Source organism: Xyrauchen texanus, chromosome 41, assembly GCF_025860055.1.
Source record: "Xyrauchen texanus isolate HMW12.3.18 chromosome 41, RBS_HiC_50CHRs, whole genome shotgun sequence".
Lineage (NCBI taxonomy): Eukaryota > Metazoa > Chordata > Actinopteri > Cypriniformes > Catostomidae > Xyrauchen > Xyrauchen texanus.
In genome coordinates, this window is record NC_068316.1 from 21,994,686 (window position 1) to 22,011,191 (window position 16,506).

The following is a 16,506-nucleotide window of genomic DNA, read 5'->3' on the forward strand; positions in this document are numbered from 1 at the left end:
CAATATATCTATTGTTTTATCATGTGAAACCTAATAAAGTTCTCCTTTTTTTTTTTTTTTTACGTTTTGCTTAAATGTTTTGCTACAGTCTACTTGGGTATATGCATGTGTGATGTTGTGTATTGGTGTGTGGTTATATTCTGTTTATCCAGCAATGGCCTGAAAAGCCAAAAGGGTGCAAAATAAAGAATAATTTTTTATTACTGACTGTGATGTGAAATCAATGCTTTAATACAGGGGTTTTCTTGGACAGTAAATGTATTACAGCAAGTGTGTAGTCATTATAACTATTGTACCATCACTGCCCTATGACAATTACATAGAACACAGCTTTTCCACAACTATAATTAAAAGATGAAGCATGTCATTTCTGTGACTAGCGCCACAGAATAGAATTGGAAAAATAAACACTGTTTTCAAAACTGCTTTCTGAATATATCCCTCGCCTGCAGTTGTTGAAACATTCAGATAATCACACCCCCAATTCATGCCATTGGTTGAGTAATGTTTTTGGGGTGGGTTTAAGCCAGTCTCTCCATAAACAAATACCTTAATTAACCTTTAAAAAAATAACTTTGTTAATGTTACCTACAGGGGTGAAAATTTCATCAAAATGTTGTGGGGACAATAAACATTATTTTAAGAATATATCATTATATTATTTACAATACACATATTTTAATGATATTTTTGGGGGGGAAAACCCTCAGATGGGGGGGGGGGGTCCTGACCCCCCCGACCCGCCGCAATTTCCGCCTATGGTTACGTAATGTGTACAGGTAAATTCAGTCATTTTAAATAATATGTTTTATTTGAATAAAACCAGTTAATTTAGATACCACATGAAGCACAATTTGCTACATGACAAAAATTTTGTTTTTTTGTTTTTACAGTACAACTATGTAGTCATTTTCTGTGAAGAATAAACATGATTTTAATCATACTGTCATGTTTTAAAAGTGCCATACAAAGCATCTCTTCCAATAACAAAATCCAGTTAGGCTTGGTCGGGTACAAGAGAAAGAGATAGAGAGTGAGACAGACAGAGAGACTAAGAGATTGAAGGCTTTCCCAAAACTCATATTTATTTGAGATGACTCCCCACTCCTTCTCATCTAAATAAGATCTCAATGAAATCTGTGCCGGGAATTACAATGCTCATCTGTGAGTCAACCAAGCTCCCCTCCACTTCCCTTAGCAAGAAAACCATTACCATAATTGACTTTCTGAAGCTTTAATGAATAGAACTTGTGTCCATTGGGCAACATGAGTGAAGGAGAGAGGAGAGAGATGGATGAAGAGACAGAGAAGAACACAAAAACACAAGACTGAATTAATGTTTTTCTTTCTGTGTATTACAGAGCAGAATTCACAAAATTGTTCATTAGAAAACAAATACCTCACACTGCAGGCTTTTGTTCAAGCAGAGCGAGAAGTGAGCTTTTCACTGTTGCACATACAACACTCCTGTAACAACACTTTTAGTGAACTCCGACTTACTGATTTAATTCATTCAGACTAAAAATATACAGTGGGGTCCAAAAGCTGACTCCCTATTGAAAATCTGAAATCTGAAATAATAAAAATCATAATATTTTGAAAAATTAAAACCAAAAAAGTGCTATTACGTAAAATTAATATTTATAATTCTGCACTATTTCTATGTCACTAATCAAATAAGCAAATTTGTGACACCGACTATGTTAACTTCTCTGTTCAAAAGGCCAGATTTAGATTTTTCTCATATAATGCTGAGATAGCATGGATCATCAGACTTTGCACATATTGTCCATGCTATCTTGAGTGCATTCAAATATTAAGAAACTATAAAATTCATGTTCATCTCGTTTTCACTCAAATTGTTATGCTGATAATTATTATTTTTTTTTTTAAGTAAAATGCAAAATAGAAAAATCTTTACAAATGGACTTAGATTTTTGAAGCCTGTAAAGGTTTATCTCTGGTTTCAAGTGTAAATTAAGTGTAGAATATTACATATTTATATCCTATTATATGTAGGCACAGATAATACGGTTTAGTATTTAGTAGGGATGCAATGATATGAACATATTTGACCAATACGATACCGATTAAAAAGAAAACTATTGGCTGATCTGATTTTGCCACTTACCTTATTTTGTAACCAGATAACTGTTTTGCTCATAAATTATGTCTCTCTCGTCTCTTCCCTGCACAAACCATGACAGAAGAACCATCCCACATTATGCATTCAGCAGAACAGATTGAGTGGCTTTCCCAAGGGTCCACTCCTATGGCGGAGTATTGTTTTATTTTTTGGAAATTGGCTGCTCAATTGGACTGGCATGCGAGATCCCTCAGGACCATGTTTCGGATGGGACCTAATGGCCATGTGAGGAATCTAGTCCCTTTGGACTGTGATCGTCTTCCACTTAAGGATTTTATCAATAACATCATAAGGGCTGACCTTCTGCTCTCTACTCCAGTGATCATTTCCTCTGTGGTCTCAACCATGATGTCCCAGCCTCAGTGGTCCTGGTGGTCCCCTACCTCTCTGTTCTATTATGGACCACAAACTATGCAGGCCTTATACTTCAGGGCTCTGCCCCCTGGGCCCTTGCCTCTTGCGGCTCTGCCCGCTCCACCTCCTCTAGATCCGTCTCCTGAGCCTACTTTAGCTCAGATTCCTGAGCCTACTGAAGGCTCATACTACTTTGCCCCCTATGGCTCCACCTCCAGAGACTCCATCTCCTGAGCCTCCTGCGGCTCCACTCCCTGAGCCTCATACTGCTCCGCCCCCCGAGTCTCCAGCGGGCCGCACCAGAGATTTCTATATGCCACTTTGCCTTGTCGAGCCTTGTTCCACAGCCCAAGTGGAACATCAAAATGTTAAATGGAAACATCTTTTACTTGAACTTGAACTGTGAACTGCATTTCAATAACAATAAATGTGTCCTAACATTTTGCAACCCGATTTGAATCAAAAGAGGCTCTGATGTCTCTTTTAAACAGTGATCTATTTTATAAAAAAATCTGTATTTTAACAACACTAACACAAATGATGGGGGTACTACCATGGTTTTACAGACATGGTGCTACTACATTTTCTATATAGTACACACACACACATGCACAATTATATAGTGTGTGTGTGTGTGTGTGTGTGTGTGTGTGTGTGCTATAATAGCACCATGGTATTTGTGGTATATACATATGGCAATCATTCGGAACCATGGTATAAACCATAGTATTACCATCTGATATTCTCTCTATACCACAGAACCAGTACAGGAAATCAGTAGAAATTACTGTAGCTATCACATTTTTACTCCATGCTCAAAAGAGTGAATGTTCCATCATTGCAGCAACATTTCTGGCACATAGATGCATTTGGAAATGGAGACTCATGTAACATTTGATTTGCTTCATTTGGATATGGGATATGGATATTCAATATACTTATATCCACGTGATCTGTTTATTTTACAAAGGAAAAGGGTTAGGTTTGTTTCGAAGTGTATTTAGGGTATGACTGTACAAAAGTCAACATTTTTATTCCGGCTACTGGAAATGGCTGATTCTTTGTTACCTGCTTATTTCACTGCATGCAAAGTTCAAAGCAACCAATCGATTAAAATGAGTTCTGTTTAATATAACTTGATATTGTTATTCATATGCATAATTCATAATATCTCAAATACATAAAAAGTGTTTACAGTCTGTCTGGAACCGTGCCCTCATTTTAGCCACGAGCAATCACTCTACTGCTCTAAACATAGTTCACACTATGAACTAAACAAGGATTTTCAGCCTTAAATAGAATGTGACATGCAAAAATGAAGTCACATGACATCTTCAATATAAACCTGTAAGCATGCAAGAACTGATTGATATGATTTTTACAAGTATTTGTGCCACCCGCGGCTAAAACTACAGCTACAGTATTCTTTATGGGAGACAGAAAATGAAGGTCTATTTATAGTGTGAGATTGGGTGGCTGTGATATATATACAGAACAACAGCATAAGAGGGCTTAGGGTGGATCACAGATGGGTTTCATCTCTGCCCTCCTAAGGAGTACAAAACTACTGGAATTACATACACCACTCCCCCAACAGACACACAAATAGATAGTCACACACCACAAAAGCTACTAAATTCACCCTAAGGCCACTAAGATAGAATAGAGGCCCAAATACATACTGACCAGAGTATGTAAGTGGAGTAGAGCGGCAACAATTTCCCCTCCACGCACAAATCATTTTCTTTTCTTTTTGATTTTCTCCCCTTTTCTCCCCAATTTGGAATGCCCAATTCCCAATGCGCTCTAGGTCCTCGTGGTGGTGCAGTGACTTGCCTCAATCCGGGTGGCGGAGGACTAATCTCAGGTGCCTTTGCGTCTGAGACCTTCAATCCGTGCGGCTTGTTGAGTGCGTTACATAGTGACATAGTGCATGTGGAGGCTCATGCTATTCTACACGGCATCCACGCACAACTTGCCATGTGCCCCACTGAGAGCGAGAACCACATTATAGCGACCACAAGGAGGTTACCCCATGTGACTCTACCCTCCCTAGCAACAGGGCCAATTTGGTTGCTTAGGAGACCTGGCTGGAGTCACTCAGCACACTCTGGATTCTAACTCGAGACTCGGGAACAGTGTCTTAACTCGCTGAGCTACCCAGGTCCCCCTCAAAGTATTCTTTAATCACTCTGCTCCACCTCCAATTTGGGGTGTCCATTTCCTGCTCCTCGCTTGCTCCGTGCTCCTGAATGAGAGAAACCGTGCTCCGTGTGCGCTCAATGGCAAAATTAGTGCCTAACTACCTCTCCACTGTAAAGTTATTTCAGTGTTCTTTTAAATATCACAACCTTCCATGCAGAAGAAGTTTAAACTGAAAAATGAATACACAGTACTAGAAGAAAAGATACAATGTCTTTCCTTCATGCCAATAGTGTTTAACACTGCTCAACACGTGGTGAATTACTGCATTAAGGGATGTTAACAGGTGTTGTGTCCATAATGGAGCATTAGAGGAGCTCTCTTGGATCAAAAGAAAACAATGACGCAACTATTTTTTAAAACCCCCTCCTCGCTCCAGGCAAAATCATGCCACTCCTCGCTCTGCTTCCACTCTGCTCTGCTCACATACTTGATACTGACAACACACATAGAGTACACAGAGGCAAAATTGTACTCTCTCTGGTTCTGTCTCTTTCCAAAGCATGATGTATGACCCTCCCATACCTCTTGTGGCATATGTCCCACCATCTTCAAACATGACATCTGTCAAATGAAAAAACATGGCACCTGTGCAATAAAGCCCATCTAAGACTGAAATATAACAGCTTTCCCATGACAGCATAAGTACAAAGCTTGATGGAATGGGGAAAACAATAGAATTGGATGTCTAAAGGACTGTGGAAAAGATCAAAATGTCTCAGCAAACCAAGACAGACCATCATAAATGGCCAATTAAGGGGATATCGACAACACAGTCTGAAAACACACACACAAATCATATACTTTCCATTAAAAAACATGCAATGCACAAACAATCTTTTATTCTCCTTGTCGTCATCTCTCTTCCGTTTTTCCTCTTTGAGCTTTCAATCTACAGTATGCTTAAATGTTATTTTCCACACTTTTGAGCTCAGCTTGACTAAACGTCATTATAAATCATGAAAACCCTCAAAGATTTCCTTTCATTTTAAACATCTGTCAGTATATCAAAGCTCAATACATGTATTCATTTGTGTCATGCTGAGCCTCTGCATTGAGCTCAAAATTAGCAGCATTAAATCTGTTTTCTCTGCTTGCATTAGCTGACCTATCAGACTCAACATGACTTCTGTACCCATAAAGAAGAGGGACTTAATGTCTCTGGTGAGAGGTGTCCTCAGGAGGTATTCTGACAACCAAATTAAGAACATTTCAGAAGCATCTTTGTTCTTACTCAAAATCACACTATACAAGTTAGATGACACATTGAATGCCTGAAGGCAAGGCGAGATCTCATTTCATAATCAATCCCTTCTGCCTACCACTATGTTGTTCACAGTTTTCATTGCAGCACTCTGTTTTCCCCTCCCCTTGCAGGCTAATCACACTGTGAATTCAGGAACGTCTAGGTTACGTATGTAACCTCCGTTCCCTGATGGAGGGAACGAGACGTTGTGTCAGAGAAGCGATACTAGGGGTCTCTCTTGAGCGCCGATATTCACCTCTGAACTATGAAAAAAGGCCAATGAGAGTTGGCAACCAGTATTTGCATGTCCGGCCCCCGGACATACGGATATTTAAGCGGCGCAAATCACGGGAGTTCATTCAGGATTTTTCTGAGGAGCGGAAATGGTCCGGCCACAACAGTGGCTCGGCTCAGCGACATGGCAGGGGAGACACAGCGTCTCGTTCCCTCCATCAGGGAACGGAGGTTACATACGTAACCTAGACGTTCCCCTTCTGTCGCTCTCTCCACGTTGTGTCAGAGAAGCGACACTAGGGGTCCACTTATAAAAGCGCCACGCTGAGCCATGTATGTGAACTGCTGATACAGGAGCAAGCAGGTATTCTTACGTGCAGGGCGACCAACTGTATCAGGCTGCACGTACCCTTCCCCAATGCCCCATTTAAGCCATCAGGATTCCTTATCGTTACCCGGAAGGGGAACAAGGTGCTGGCCGCCAACCTGGGAATGGGCCAAGCCTGGCCGGGCCTCTTTTCTCTCTATGTTTCTCGCATAGAGCAACTTAGGCCGGGGCCCTTACACGCATTGAGGGAAGGGGTCTTAGCCCTTATTCAGGAGAAGACCCTGCGGAGGCCACGCCTACCCGAGAGGGAGGCAAGTTTAAGTGGCAAACCCATCAGAGGCCTGACTTAGGGCTTCTGTGGAAAAGTCGGTGTGGTGGTGGATCCAGCCTATAGAGGGGGGAACATACAGCACGGCAACCGAGGCAGCCGTGACTGCCTAAGGGAAGCATGGGAGACCACTCGCCAGAGGGACAGAACCGTGGCGTTACACACAGGGGAGTCCGAAGGAGGCCTTACCTGTGGAGCACCTATACCAGTGCAGGGTAGCTTGCGGTACCGCAGTGGCTTGGGTCGGCGAGTTCCTCCGCTGAACTGCGACCCACGAGGGCTAGGGAGGAATCAACCAGTGTCCCAAACCTGAGATCTCCTGGGAATGAAGGGCACTGTTTCCCCTGGTTAGGGGAAGGAGCTAGATGCAAGCAATTCACCCGGTCAGATCGAGGGCGTGCCACCGAGTTCTCACGGGCTCGGTACCTGAGAGAACACGGGACGATACTGACTCAACTCGGAGATTGTAGAATCTCGCGAAAGTGTTAGGTGTTGCCCAGCCCGCTGCTCTACAAATGTCTGCTAGGGCAGTGCCCTAGCCAGTGCCCATGAGGACGCTAACACTCCTGGTGGAGTGGGCTCGGACCCGCAAAGGGGGGCACGGCCTGGGTGTGATAAGCCAGGGAAATGGCGTCGACAACCCAGTGGGCGAGTCTCTGCTTGGAGACAGCATTCCCTTTCTGCTGTCCCCCAAAGCAGACGAAGAGCTGCTCAGAGCGTCTAGTGCCCTGTGTGCGGTCCAGGTAGATACGTAAGGCACGTACTGGACACAGCAGTGAAAGGGCTGGATCTGCCTCCTCCCGGGGCAGCGCTTGCAGGTTCACTACCTGATCCCTTAAGGGTGTGGTAGGAACCTTGGGCACATAGCCCGGTCGTGGTCTTAGGATCACGAAAGTGTCTGCCGGACCGAACTCCAGGCAAGCGTCGCTAACAGAGAACGCATGCAGGTCCCCGACCCTCTTGATGGAAGCGAGCGCGATCAGCAGGGCGGTCTTGAGAGAGAGGGCCCTGAGTCCAACTGAGTCAAGCGGCTCGAAGGGGGTCTCTGGAGTCCCGTGGGGCGACCGAGAGATCCCAGGAGGGAACAGGTTAGGCTGGGAGGGAGCTATCCTCCGGGCACCTTTTAGGAACCTGACGATTAAGTCGTGCTTACCAAGAGACTTTCAGTCTACCGTGTCATGGTGGGCGCGATAGCGCGACATACACCTTGAGGGTGGAGGGGACAGCCTCCTCTCCAGCCTCTCCTGAAGAAACACGAGCACTGACCTAACTGCGCACTTCTGCGGGTCTTCGACTCGGGAAGAACACCAGTCCATGAACAGAGCGCCACTTTAGGGCGTAAAGATGCCTGGTAGAGGGGCTCTGGCTTGATTGATTACATCTACGACGGCAGATGGTAGACCGGCTAGATCTTCCGCATCCCGTCCAGGGGCCAGATGTGGAGGTTCCAGAGGTCTGGGTGCGGGTGCCAGAGCGTGCCCGTCCCTGAGAAGAAGGTCCTTCCTCAGGGGAATTCAGCCAGGGAGGGGCTGTCGTGAGGAGCGTGAGGTCCGAAAGCCAAGTCCGGGTAGGCCAGTAGGGGGCTACCAGAATGGCTTGCTCCTCGTCCTCCCTGACCTTGCATAGCACCTGTGCAAGAAGGCTCACTGGGGGAAATGCGTACTTGCGCAGCCCTGTGGGCCAGCTGTGTTCCAGCGCATCTGCCCCAAGGGGAGCCTCTGTCCGGGCATACCAGAGCGGGCAGTGGGAGGTTTCTTGGGAGGCAAACAGGTCTACCTGGGCCTTGCCGAACCGGTCCCAAATCAGCTGGACCGACTGGGGTGGAGTCTCCACTCTCCGCCGGGCAAGCCTTGTCTTGACAGCGCGTCCGCCATCACATTGAGGTTGCGGGGATGTGAGTGGCGCGCAGTGACTCCAGTAGCTGCTGACTCCATAGGAGGAGGCGGCGGGAGAGCTGTGACATGTGGAGGGAGCGTACTCCGCCTTGGCGGTTTATGTAGGCTACGACCGTGGTGCTGTCTGTCCTGACTAAGACGTGTTTGTGCCGAATTAGCGGAAGAAACTTCTGCAGGGCCAGAAAAACAGCCAGCATCTCTAGGCAGTTGATGTGCCAGCGCAGTGGGCCTCGGTTCCACCGGCCTGCAGCTCGCGCCCGTTACACGCCGCCCCAACCCAATTTGAGGCGTCGGTCGTGACCAGAACGCGTCGGGACACCTGCTGCAAGGGTACTCCAGCCCTTAGAAAGCAAAGGTCTGTCCAGGGTTTGAAGGTCTGGCGGCAGGCAGAGGTAACTTTTACGTTGTGCGTGCCATGGCGCCATGCTCGTCTCGGGACTCGAGTCCGGAGCCAGTGCTGAAGTGGTCTCATATGCATCAACCCCAGCGGCGCGGCTGCCGCGGAGGATGCCATATGGCTTGAAGGAAGCGAGGCATTTCAGCACTGACTGAGCACGCTCGTTGGAGAGACGTGCTGTCATTGAGACTGAGTCTAACTCCAGACCGAGAAAAAAGATGCTCTGGACCGGGATGAGCTTGCTCTTTTCCCAGTTGACCTGAAACCCCAAACGGCTGAGGTGGCTGAGCACCTGGTCTCTGTGTGCGCATAGTAACTCTCGGGAGTGGGCCAGTATGAGCCAGTCGTCGAGGTAATTGAGTATGCGTATGCCGGCTTCCCGGAGCTGCCTCTGCGACTTTCGTGAAGACGCGAGGGGACAGAGACAGGCTGAAGGGGAGGACTTTGTACTGATACGCCTGGCCGTCGAACGCGAACCTTAGGAAGGGGCGGTGTCGAGGGTGAATTGAGATGTGGAAGTACGCGTCCTTCAGGTCAACTCGCAGGTCCAAGATCGGTCGTAAGCCGCCGCCTTTCTTGGGTACAACAAAGTAAGGGCTGTAGAAACCCTTCTTCGTTTCAGTTGGAGGGACAGGCTCTATCGCGTCCTTTAATAGAAGGGAGGCGATTTCTTCGCACAGGGAATGGGCATGTTGGCCGTGTACTGTGGAAAAATGTACGCCCACGAAGGGGGGCGGAGACCTGGCAAACTGAATTGCGTAACCGAGTCGAATGGTCCGGTGCAGCCAGCGTGACGGGTTGGGCAGTGAAAGCCACGCCTCTAAACTCCGTGCTAGGGGCACCAAGGGGACGGGTTTTTGGGCGTACCCGGCGGGGCTTCGCAGCGGTGCTGGAACAGGTAGCGTGGCGTCGGGAGGCAACGTGGCGTCCGAGGCTCTGGTGCTGAGAATAAACTCAAAGCACTTACCTTGCTCCGCGCACCCGGCAGGGGCGGGTTCGTGACTGAGGAGGAGGTCTGACGCTGGCGTCCTCTGGACTCGTCTGAACCGGCCGGCCGAGGGAACAGTCGTGGGGCTGAAGGCGGGGAGACAGCGTCCATGGAGCGGGACTGTTGAGGCCTGAAAGCAGAGTGCCGTGGCATTGGGCCATATGCCCCAGAGACAAAGGAAATAGCTCTTTTATTGAGAATTTGGGTACCGCAGCCCCGTTAAGGGGTGCGGCAAATGAAAAAACACAGGATTCTCCTCCCGGCCCTCCACCGGGGGCGGAGCGGTCTTACCACCTCGGAGCTAACTTATTGGACTCTGGGTGCGTTGTCTCAGGAGCGCCTGGGAGCCTTCCGGGTCCTCGAGGGGTCCGTGAGACAGGAGGCGTCGCTTCCAGCGGTTTGCTCGACGCTGGGGCTGAGAGCTGGGCCCGGGTTGAGGCGGAGCAGGAGCTTGTCTTCTGGCCACGGGAGGACGCCCTCGGCGAGCAGACGGGGCATGGGCTGTGGCGGCAGGCTTGCGGCGAGGCATGATGTGAGAGATGGCCTCCGTCTGCTTCTTTACCGTGGAGAACTGCTGGGCAAAGTCCTCGACGGTGTCGCCGAAGAGGCCGAACTGGGAAACAGGGGCATTGAGGAAGCGAGTCTTGTCGGCTTCACGCATCTCGACCATGTTCAGCCACAGTTGACGTTCCTGGACCACCATCGCCTGCCCGAGCGCTTGCGCTGTGACCTTCGTCGCTCTCAGGGCGAGGTCGGTCGCTGAGCGCAGTTCCTGCAGCGTGCCGGGATCAGGGCCACCCCCGTGCATGTTGCGAAGTGCCTTGGCTTGGTGGACCTGCAGGATAGCCATGGCATGCAGGGCGGAAGCGGCGCGTCCGGTAGCGCTGTAGGCCTTCGCTGTCAGCGAGGAGGTTGCTCTACAGGTCCGGGAAGGGAGTACGGGGCGACCTCGCCAGGTGGTAGGGGTACCGGGCATAGATGGATCGCAACCGCCCTATCCACCTGGGGAATCGCCAGCGTACCGTGGCGCTCCGCCGTCGAGGGTGGCGAGGGCAGACGAGCCTGTGGTGGTGTGGCGAGTGGAGAGGGGTGCTCTCCACGAAGGCGTCAGCTCGTCATGCACTTCCGGGAAAAGCGGAACCGGGGCGAGGCTGTGGCGCGCGCAGACCCCAGAAACCAGTCATCCAGCCATGATGGCTGTGGGGAGGACGGAGGGTTCCAATCCAAGCCCACGCTGTTGGTTGCCCGGGAAAGCATGTCGGACATCTGTGCGTCAGCCTCAGCCTGGGCGTGCAAGTCCTCTGCATCAGATGGCGCGCCCACCGATGTCGCGGCGAGCTCATCGGCTTCCATCGCAAGAGGGTCGGCTGACTGGCTGTGAGGCGAGTCGCCGCCGCCTCGAGCATGGACAGGAATCAACGAGCATGCTGGGGCGCGGGTGGTCCGAGGGGGCGTACCCGGCGGAGCTGCACCCGCTGCCATCCCCAAATCACCTCCATCGCCAGCCGCATCGTCCTCAATCCCGTGGGAAGAAGGAGCAATACGGGGGGGCGGCTGGAGTGGCTTGCTCACGGTTGTAAGCAAGCCGCGACCGCAACGTTGTCATGGTCATGTTCTCGCAGTGAGAACATGAACCATCCACAAACGCAGCCTCGGTGTGATCGCTACCCAGACACACGAGACAGCGCATGTGGCCGTCGGAAGCGGAGAGCACTCTACCGTATCCAGAAACAACACAGGGGCGGAAGGGCATCTTTATAAAGACGCGTCCTTAAAAGGACGTTCAACGCCGCTGTGTTTTGCTCTTTTAGAGGAAATTACTCTTTTAAATAAAATCACTCTTTTAGGGAAAAACTCATGAGAGTTTTTAAATCTGCACTGTCGATCGCCCAGGGGCAGGAATGCACAACCGTGCAAACAGGAGAAAGCAGCTGTTGTCGCCGTGGAATCCAACAGTTTATGCAGCAGAGGGATGACAGGAACTTCGGTGTGTGTAGTATGCAGCAGTTGCAGAACACGACCATCGGCTCGAAGAAATTTTCTGAATGAACTCCGTATTTGCGCCGCTTAAATACCCGTATGTCCGGAGCGGACATGCAAATACTGGTTGCCAACTCTCATTGGCCTTTTTTCATAGTTCAGAGGTGAATATCTGCGCTCAAGAGAGACCCCTAGTGTCGCTTCTCTGACACAACGTGGAGAGAGCGACAGAAGGGGAACAGTAGGTTGAGTATGAAATGAGTGAAATATCCACAGAGGGGCAAACCCAAACCTAATCATAAGTGGAGTAAAAATGATATTTTAGAGCAAAAAACAACAACTGAATCACCACTGTTTATATGAACGCAATTACTTCCTAGTTTCCATGGGACCAGAACCTGTGTTTCGGGAGTTGCTCAGTAGCACCACAATGAAAGGTAAACACATTTGAACTGATGCAATAATGTCTAATGGGGGATACTGCTTGTCAGTAATTCAACTGAATGGGGTTGATTGTAGGGATTTGTCCCTAAGTCCAACAAATACCTAAAGTCTGTCTTGGAAATTTTAGAATAAAACACACCAGCTAATATTGATTGGAAGTCATTTGCAAGTGTCTTACACTCTCATAAGGCTTTTTCCTTACCCATCAATTCTTAAATGACATGTCAGACAAATGTAATTCTAGAGAGATGGGATCACGTTGTGTTACCAAGATGCAATGAGTACACAGTACTCACAGGGTTGGGGAATAATGGAATACATGTAACAGGATTACGTATTTAAAATACAAATTATAAGTAACTGTATCCACAGTTAATCATTGGTAATTAGAATACAGTTACATTCAAAAAGTATTTTGATTACTAAAGAGATTACTTTGCATTTTATTGTCATTTGTTTCTTTTAATATTTAGCCCTTTCAGGTGGAAACATTTATACATATAAATAATGTGATCCAAAGTGTATTTGAGCAGCGGTGAAACACTTTCTTATGATGTGTTACATTCATACGGGCAGACAGAGAAGTAAGTTTGAAGTAAGTTTGGAGCAGAAGAAATATAAATAAAAAAAATATAAAAAAAACCTTAGGTAAAATGGTATTTCTAGTCATTTTACATGCATATTTTTTTTATATGTTTGATCATAATTTATTTGTTCTAGTAAGACTTTTGATATTAGGGCAAAAATCGTATTCTTGATAAAAATTTTTGCATTGTTTTCCTGTAAAAATATCGATCAGTTTGAATGATCTTGTTTTAGAAACAACACTGCATAATATATTTTGATTCTCATTTGTTTTTTGTCCTGAGAAAGACCCTAAATGAGTTGCAGACGAGATCACAACAATGTCTCAAACTGTGCTCGAACTGATTTGCCAAGATACAAAAGTCTGTATTAAAAAGTCATAGGGTTCAATACAAACTCAAACATTTCTTACCAAATTCTTCCAGACTAAATTATCTGAGCTACGCAATGTAATTTTATAGCTCTATACTCGTACTGTATGCAAACAATTGTCTCAATTATGTATATTTTGATTTCTTGTTTTACGAGAAACTTCTGATCTACCAAAGTAGATAAATAGTAGTAAATTAAACTAAGAACTCTACTTGTTTCAAACCTGTTTGATTTTCTTTCTTTCATAGAAACAAAAAGTATATACAGTATATACACTGCTGAACCAAAACTTTATGACCACCTGCCTAATATGCTGTTGGTCCTCCGCATGCCCCCAAAACAGCACTTCTGAGGCATGGACTCTACGAGACCCCTGAAGGTGTCCTGTGGTATCTGGCACCAAGACATTAGCAGCAGATCCTTCAAGTCCTGTAAGTTGCGAGGTGGAGCCACCATGGATCGGACTTGCTGGTCCTGCACATTCCACAGATACTCAATCGGATTGAGATCTGGGAAATTTGGAGGCCAGTGCAACGCCTCTTTTCACACTCTCTTGCTCTTCAGCTCCGAAGCTATGTAGAGTCCAAGGAAAACTCATGACTCGAAGTCCCGAGGAAGCCTCTCACTCTCTACGACAATAACAATCCACAATCAAAACAGGGTTCAAGCAAAACACATTTTTTTCAAACACCAAAGAACCAAGCAACACAAGGAAACGCAACAACACGGAAGAACATCTCCACACTTTTGCTCAAAGTGCTGGTGTACTAGTTGAATACGTTGGGTAATCTGATTACAAATCTAGACTCAAAGAAGGATAAATGGTTCTTAAGGTGTTCTTTTTTGCATTTTCACTGTTTTGTTCATTTATTTCACATTCGGTCACTTTACACACCAACCTGCTTCATGTATATATGTATTAGATTAGTTTATGTTTAGAATAGTAATAAAGTTTGTCTGTATTCAAAGATGAATGACTGTGGTATATTTTGATAAATAATCTCATCCCTGTTTTTTAAGATTTCGCTTCAAAGCTGCACCTAAATATGTGTGATATTATTTTCAAAAAGCCATAAGAATAATATTACTCAAATAAGTGAATTATTTATAATTCTCTTATTAAAACAAATTCCTTACAATATAAATTGTGAGCGGATACAAAGCGTTGTAGTACGATTTTAATGGTCAAGAACTTTATTCCGACAAATAATCTAATTATTTGTCATTTATCTTGCTTATAATGGTTGTAGAATGTGACTAATGGCATTATACATTTCCTTATATAATGATGTAGAATAAGGACAGTTTACATTAATTCCTAGCTCACACATACTATTCAAAAACACCTTGTTAGGAGAGGATTAATGTTACTGGCGTCACTTGTGAGTGGTCATAATGTTTTGGCTCATCATGTAGAGCAGAATGTTAAAAATGCACAATAAAAGTCTGTGGCAGCAGGGGCGTGGTCAAGCGCCCGTCCGGGAGAGAAAAGCGGTAAGGGTGCTTACACCTGAGCTAAATTAAGCCTAACACCTGTGTCTAATTGCAGTAGCGTGAGGAGAGCAGATAAAAAGCAGCAGCCACAGAGCATCGAGAGAGAGCCCGACACCAAGGCCAAGAATCATTTGTGATGTAATTTGTTGAAACTGTTAAAGATTTACATTAAAAGAAAGCTTACCCTTGAAGCTGATGCCTGTTTCCGACCCTTCCTTAGTGGAAAACGTTACAAAGACTTTTAAAGTCATAAGGCTTTGTGTAAGAAACAGACTGAAATCCGCTATTCACTGAAAAACCTTTCCTCATTCACAACTCACATAAATTACTTTTTGTCCTTTTTGGAGCTTGATAGCCATTGATCAATGACTATTTATGCTATATGTAAAAAGGCTGCCAAGGCATTTGCCAAATTTCTCCCTTTGTGTTCTATGGAAGAAAGACAGTCATATGTCTTTGCAACAACACAGGGTGAGAAGATAAGATTTTTAATTTTTAGGTGAACATTCCTTTAGGAATGGACAAAATACTGAGACTAATTTAAATTAAGATAATCTTGAAACATTATTTGTTTTTGTCAAGTCAGTGGAAATGATTTCTTATGCTTCTTTGCTGGGACTCTAAGAAAGTCATTAAGAACATGAAAAGGCCCCATTATTTTCCTCTGTAATCTCAGCTATTATCTTAATTTAAAACCGTACAAAGACCATTGGTAGTGGCAAATGAAGTGCGGTGGTAAAGCAATGATATAAACACCTGGGTTACAAAGTTAATGGTTGCAAGTTCACTCTCAAGTGGCAGCACCATAGGAAAGAGTCAGTTATTGACATCATAATACCACTGTATCAACATCATGCCTTTGAGCTAGGCACTTTATCACAGGTCACTGTCCCTGTACTTAGTGCTCTATGAGTCTCTTTGTTTGAAAATGATCTGGTCAAAATAGAAACCAGATGGGAAACCAAAAACAAACTATTGCCAGAAAAGGAAGGGCTCTTCTTACAGGAATATTTATTTTAAACCCAACAAAAATTCACAATTCTCCAAATAAGCAGAACATCAATGAAATCAAAGATTGGATGGCCAGAAATGTCCTTCTACTCAATTCTGACAAAACAGAGGTACTAACTATTGGACCAAAAACCTCTAAAATAAGATGCTATAAATAGAGTTTCACTGTCGATGGATGTACTGTTACATCATCTTCTACAGCAAAGAAATTAGGAGTTATATTTGATACCAATCTGTAATTTGAAAATCTAATTTCCAATATTTGTAGAACAGCATTGTTCCACCTCAGAAAGGTTGCTTCTACCGAAAAATGAATGAATGCGTTTATGAACTCAATGCTAGATTATTGTAATGCATTACTGGGAGGATGTCCAGCAAGTTCAGTAAATAAACTTCAATTGGTTCAAACTGCAGCTGCCAGAGTGCTGACTAGAACCAAGAATAATAATTATTTAAATTCTGTTAAATACATACTTTGAATGGTCTAGCTACACAGTACTTA

At 45.6% G+C, this 16,506-nt stretch overlaps 1 protein-coding gene across 1 annotated transcript in view; it reads right to left on the minus strand.

Annotated features, from left to right (window-relative positions):
- LOC127634692 (rab effector MyRIP-like) overlaps positions 1–16,506 on the minus strand; it is a 187,717-nt gene that overhangs the window by 39,943 nt on the left and 131,268 nt on the right. The window lies entirely within an intron of this gene.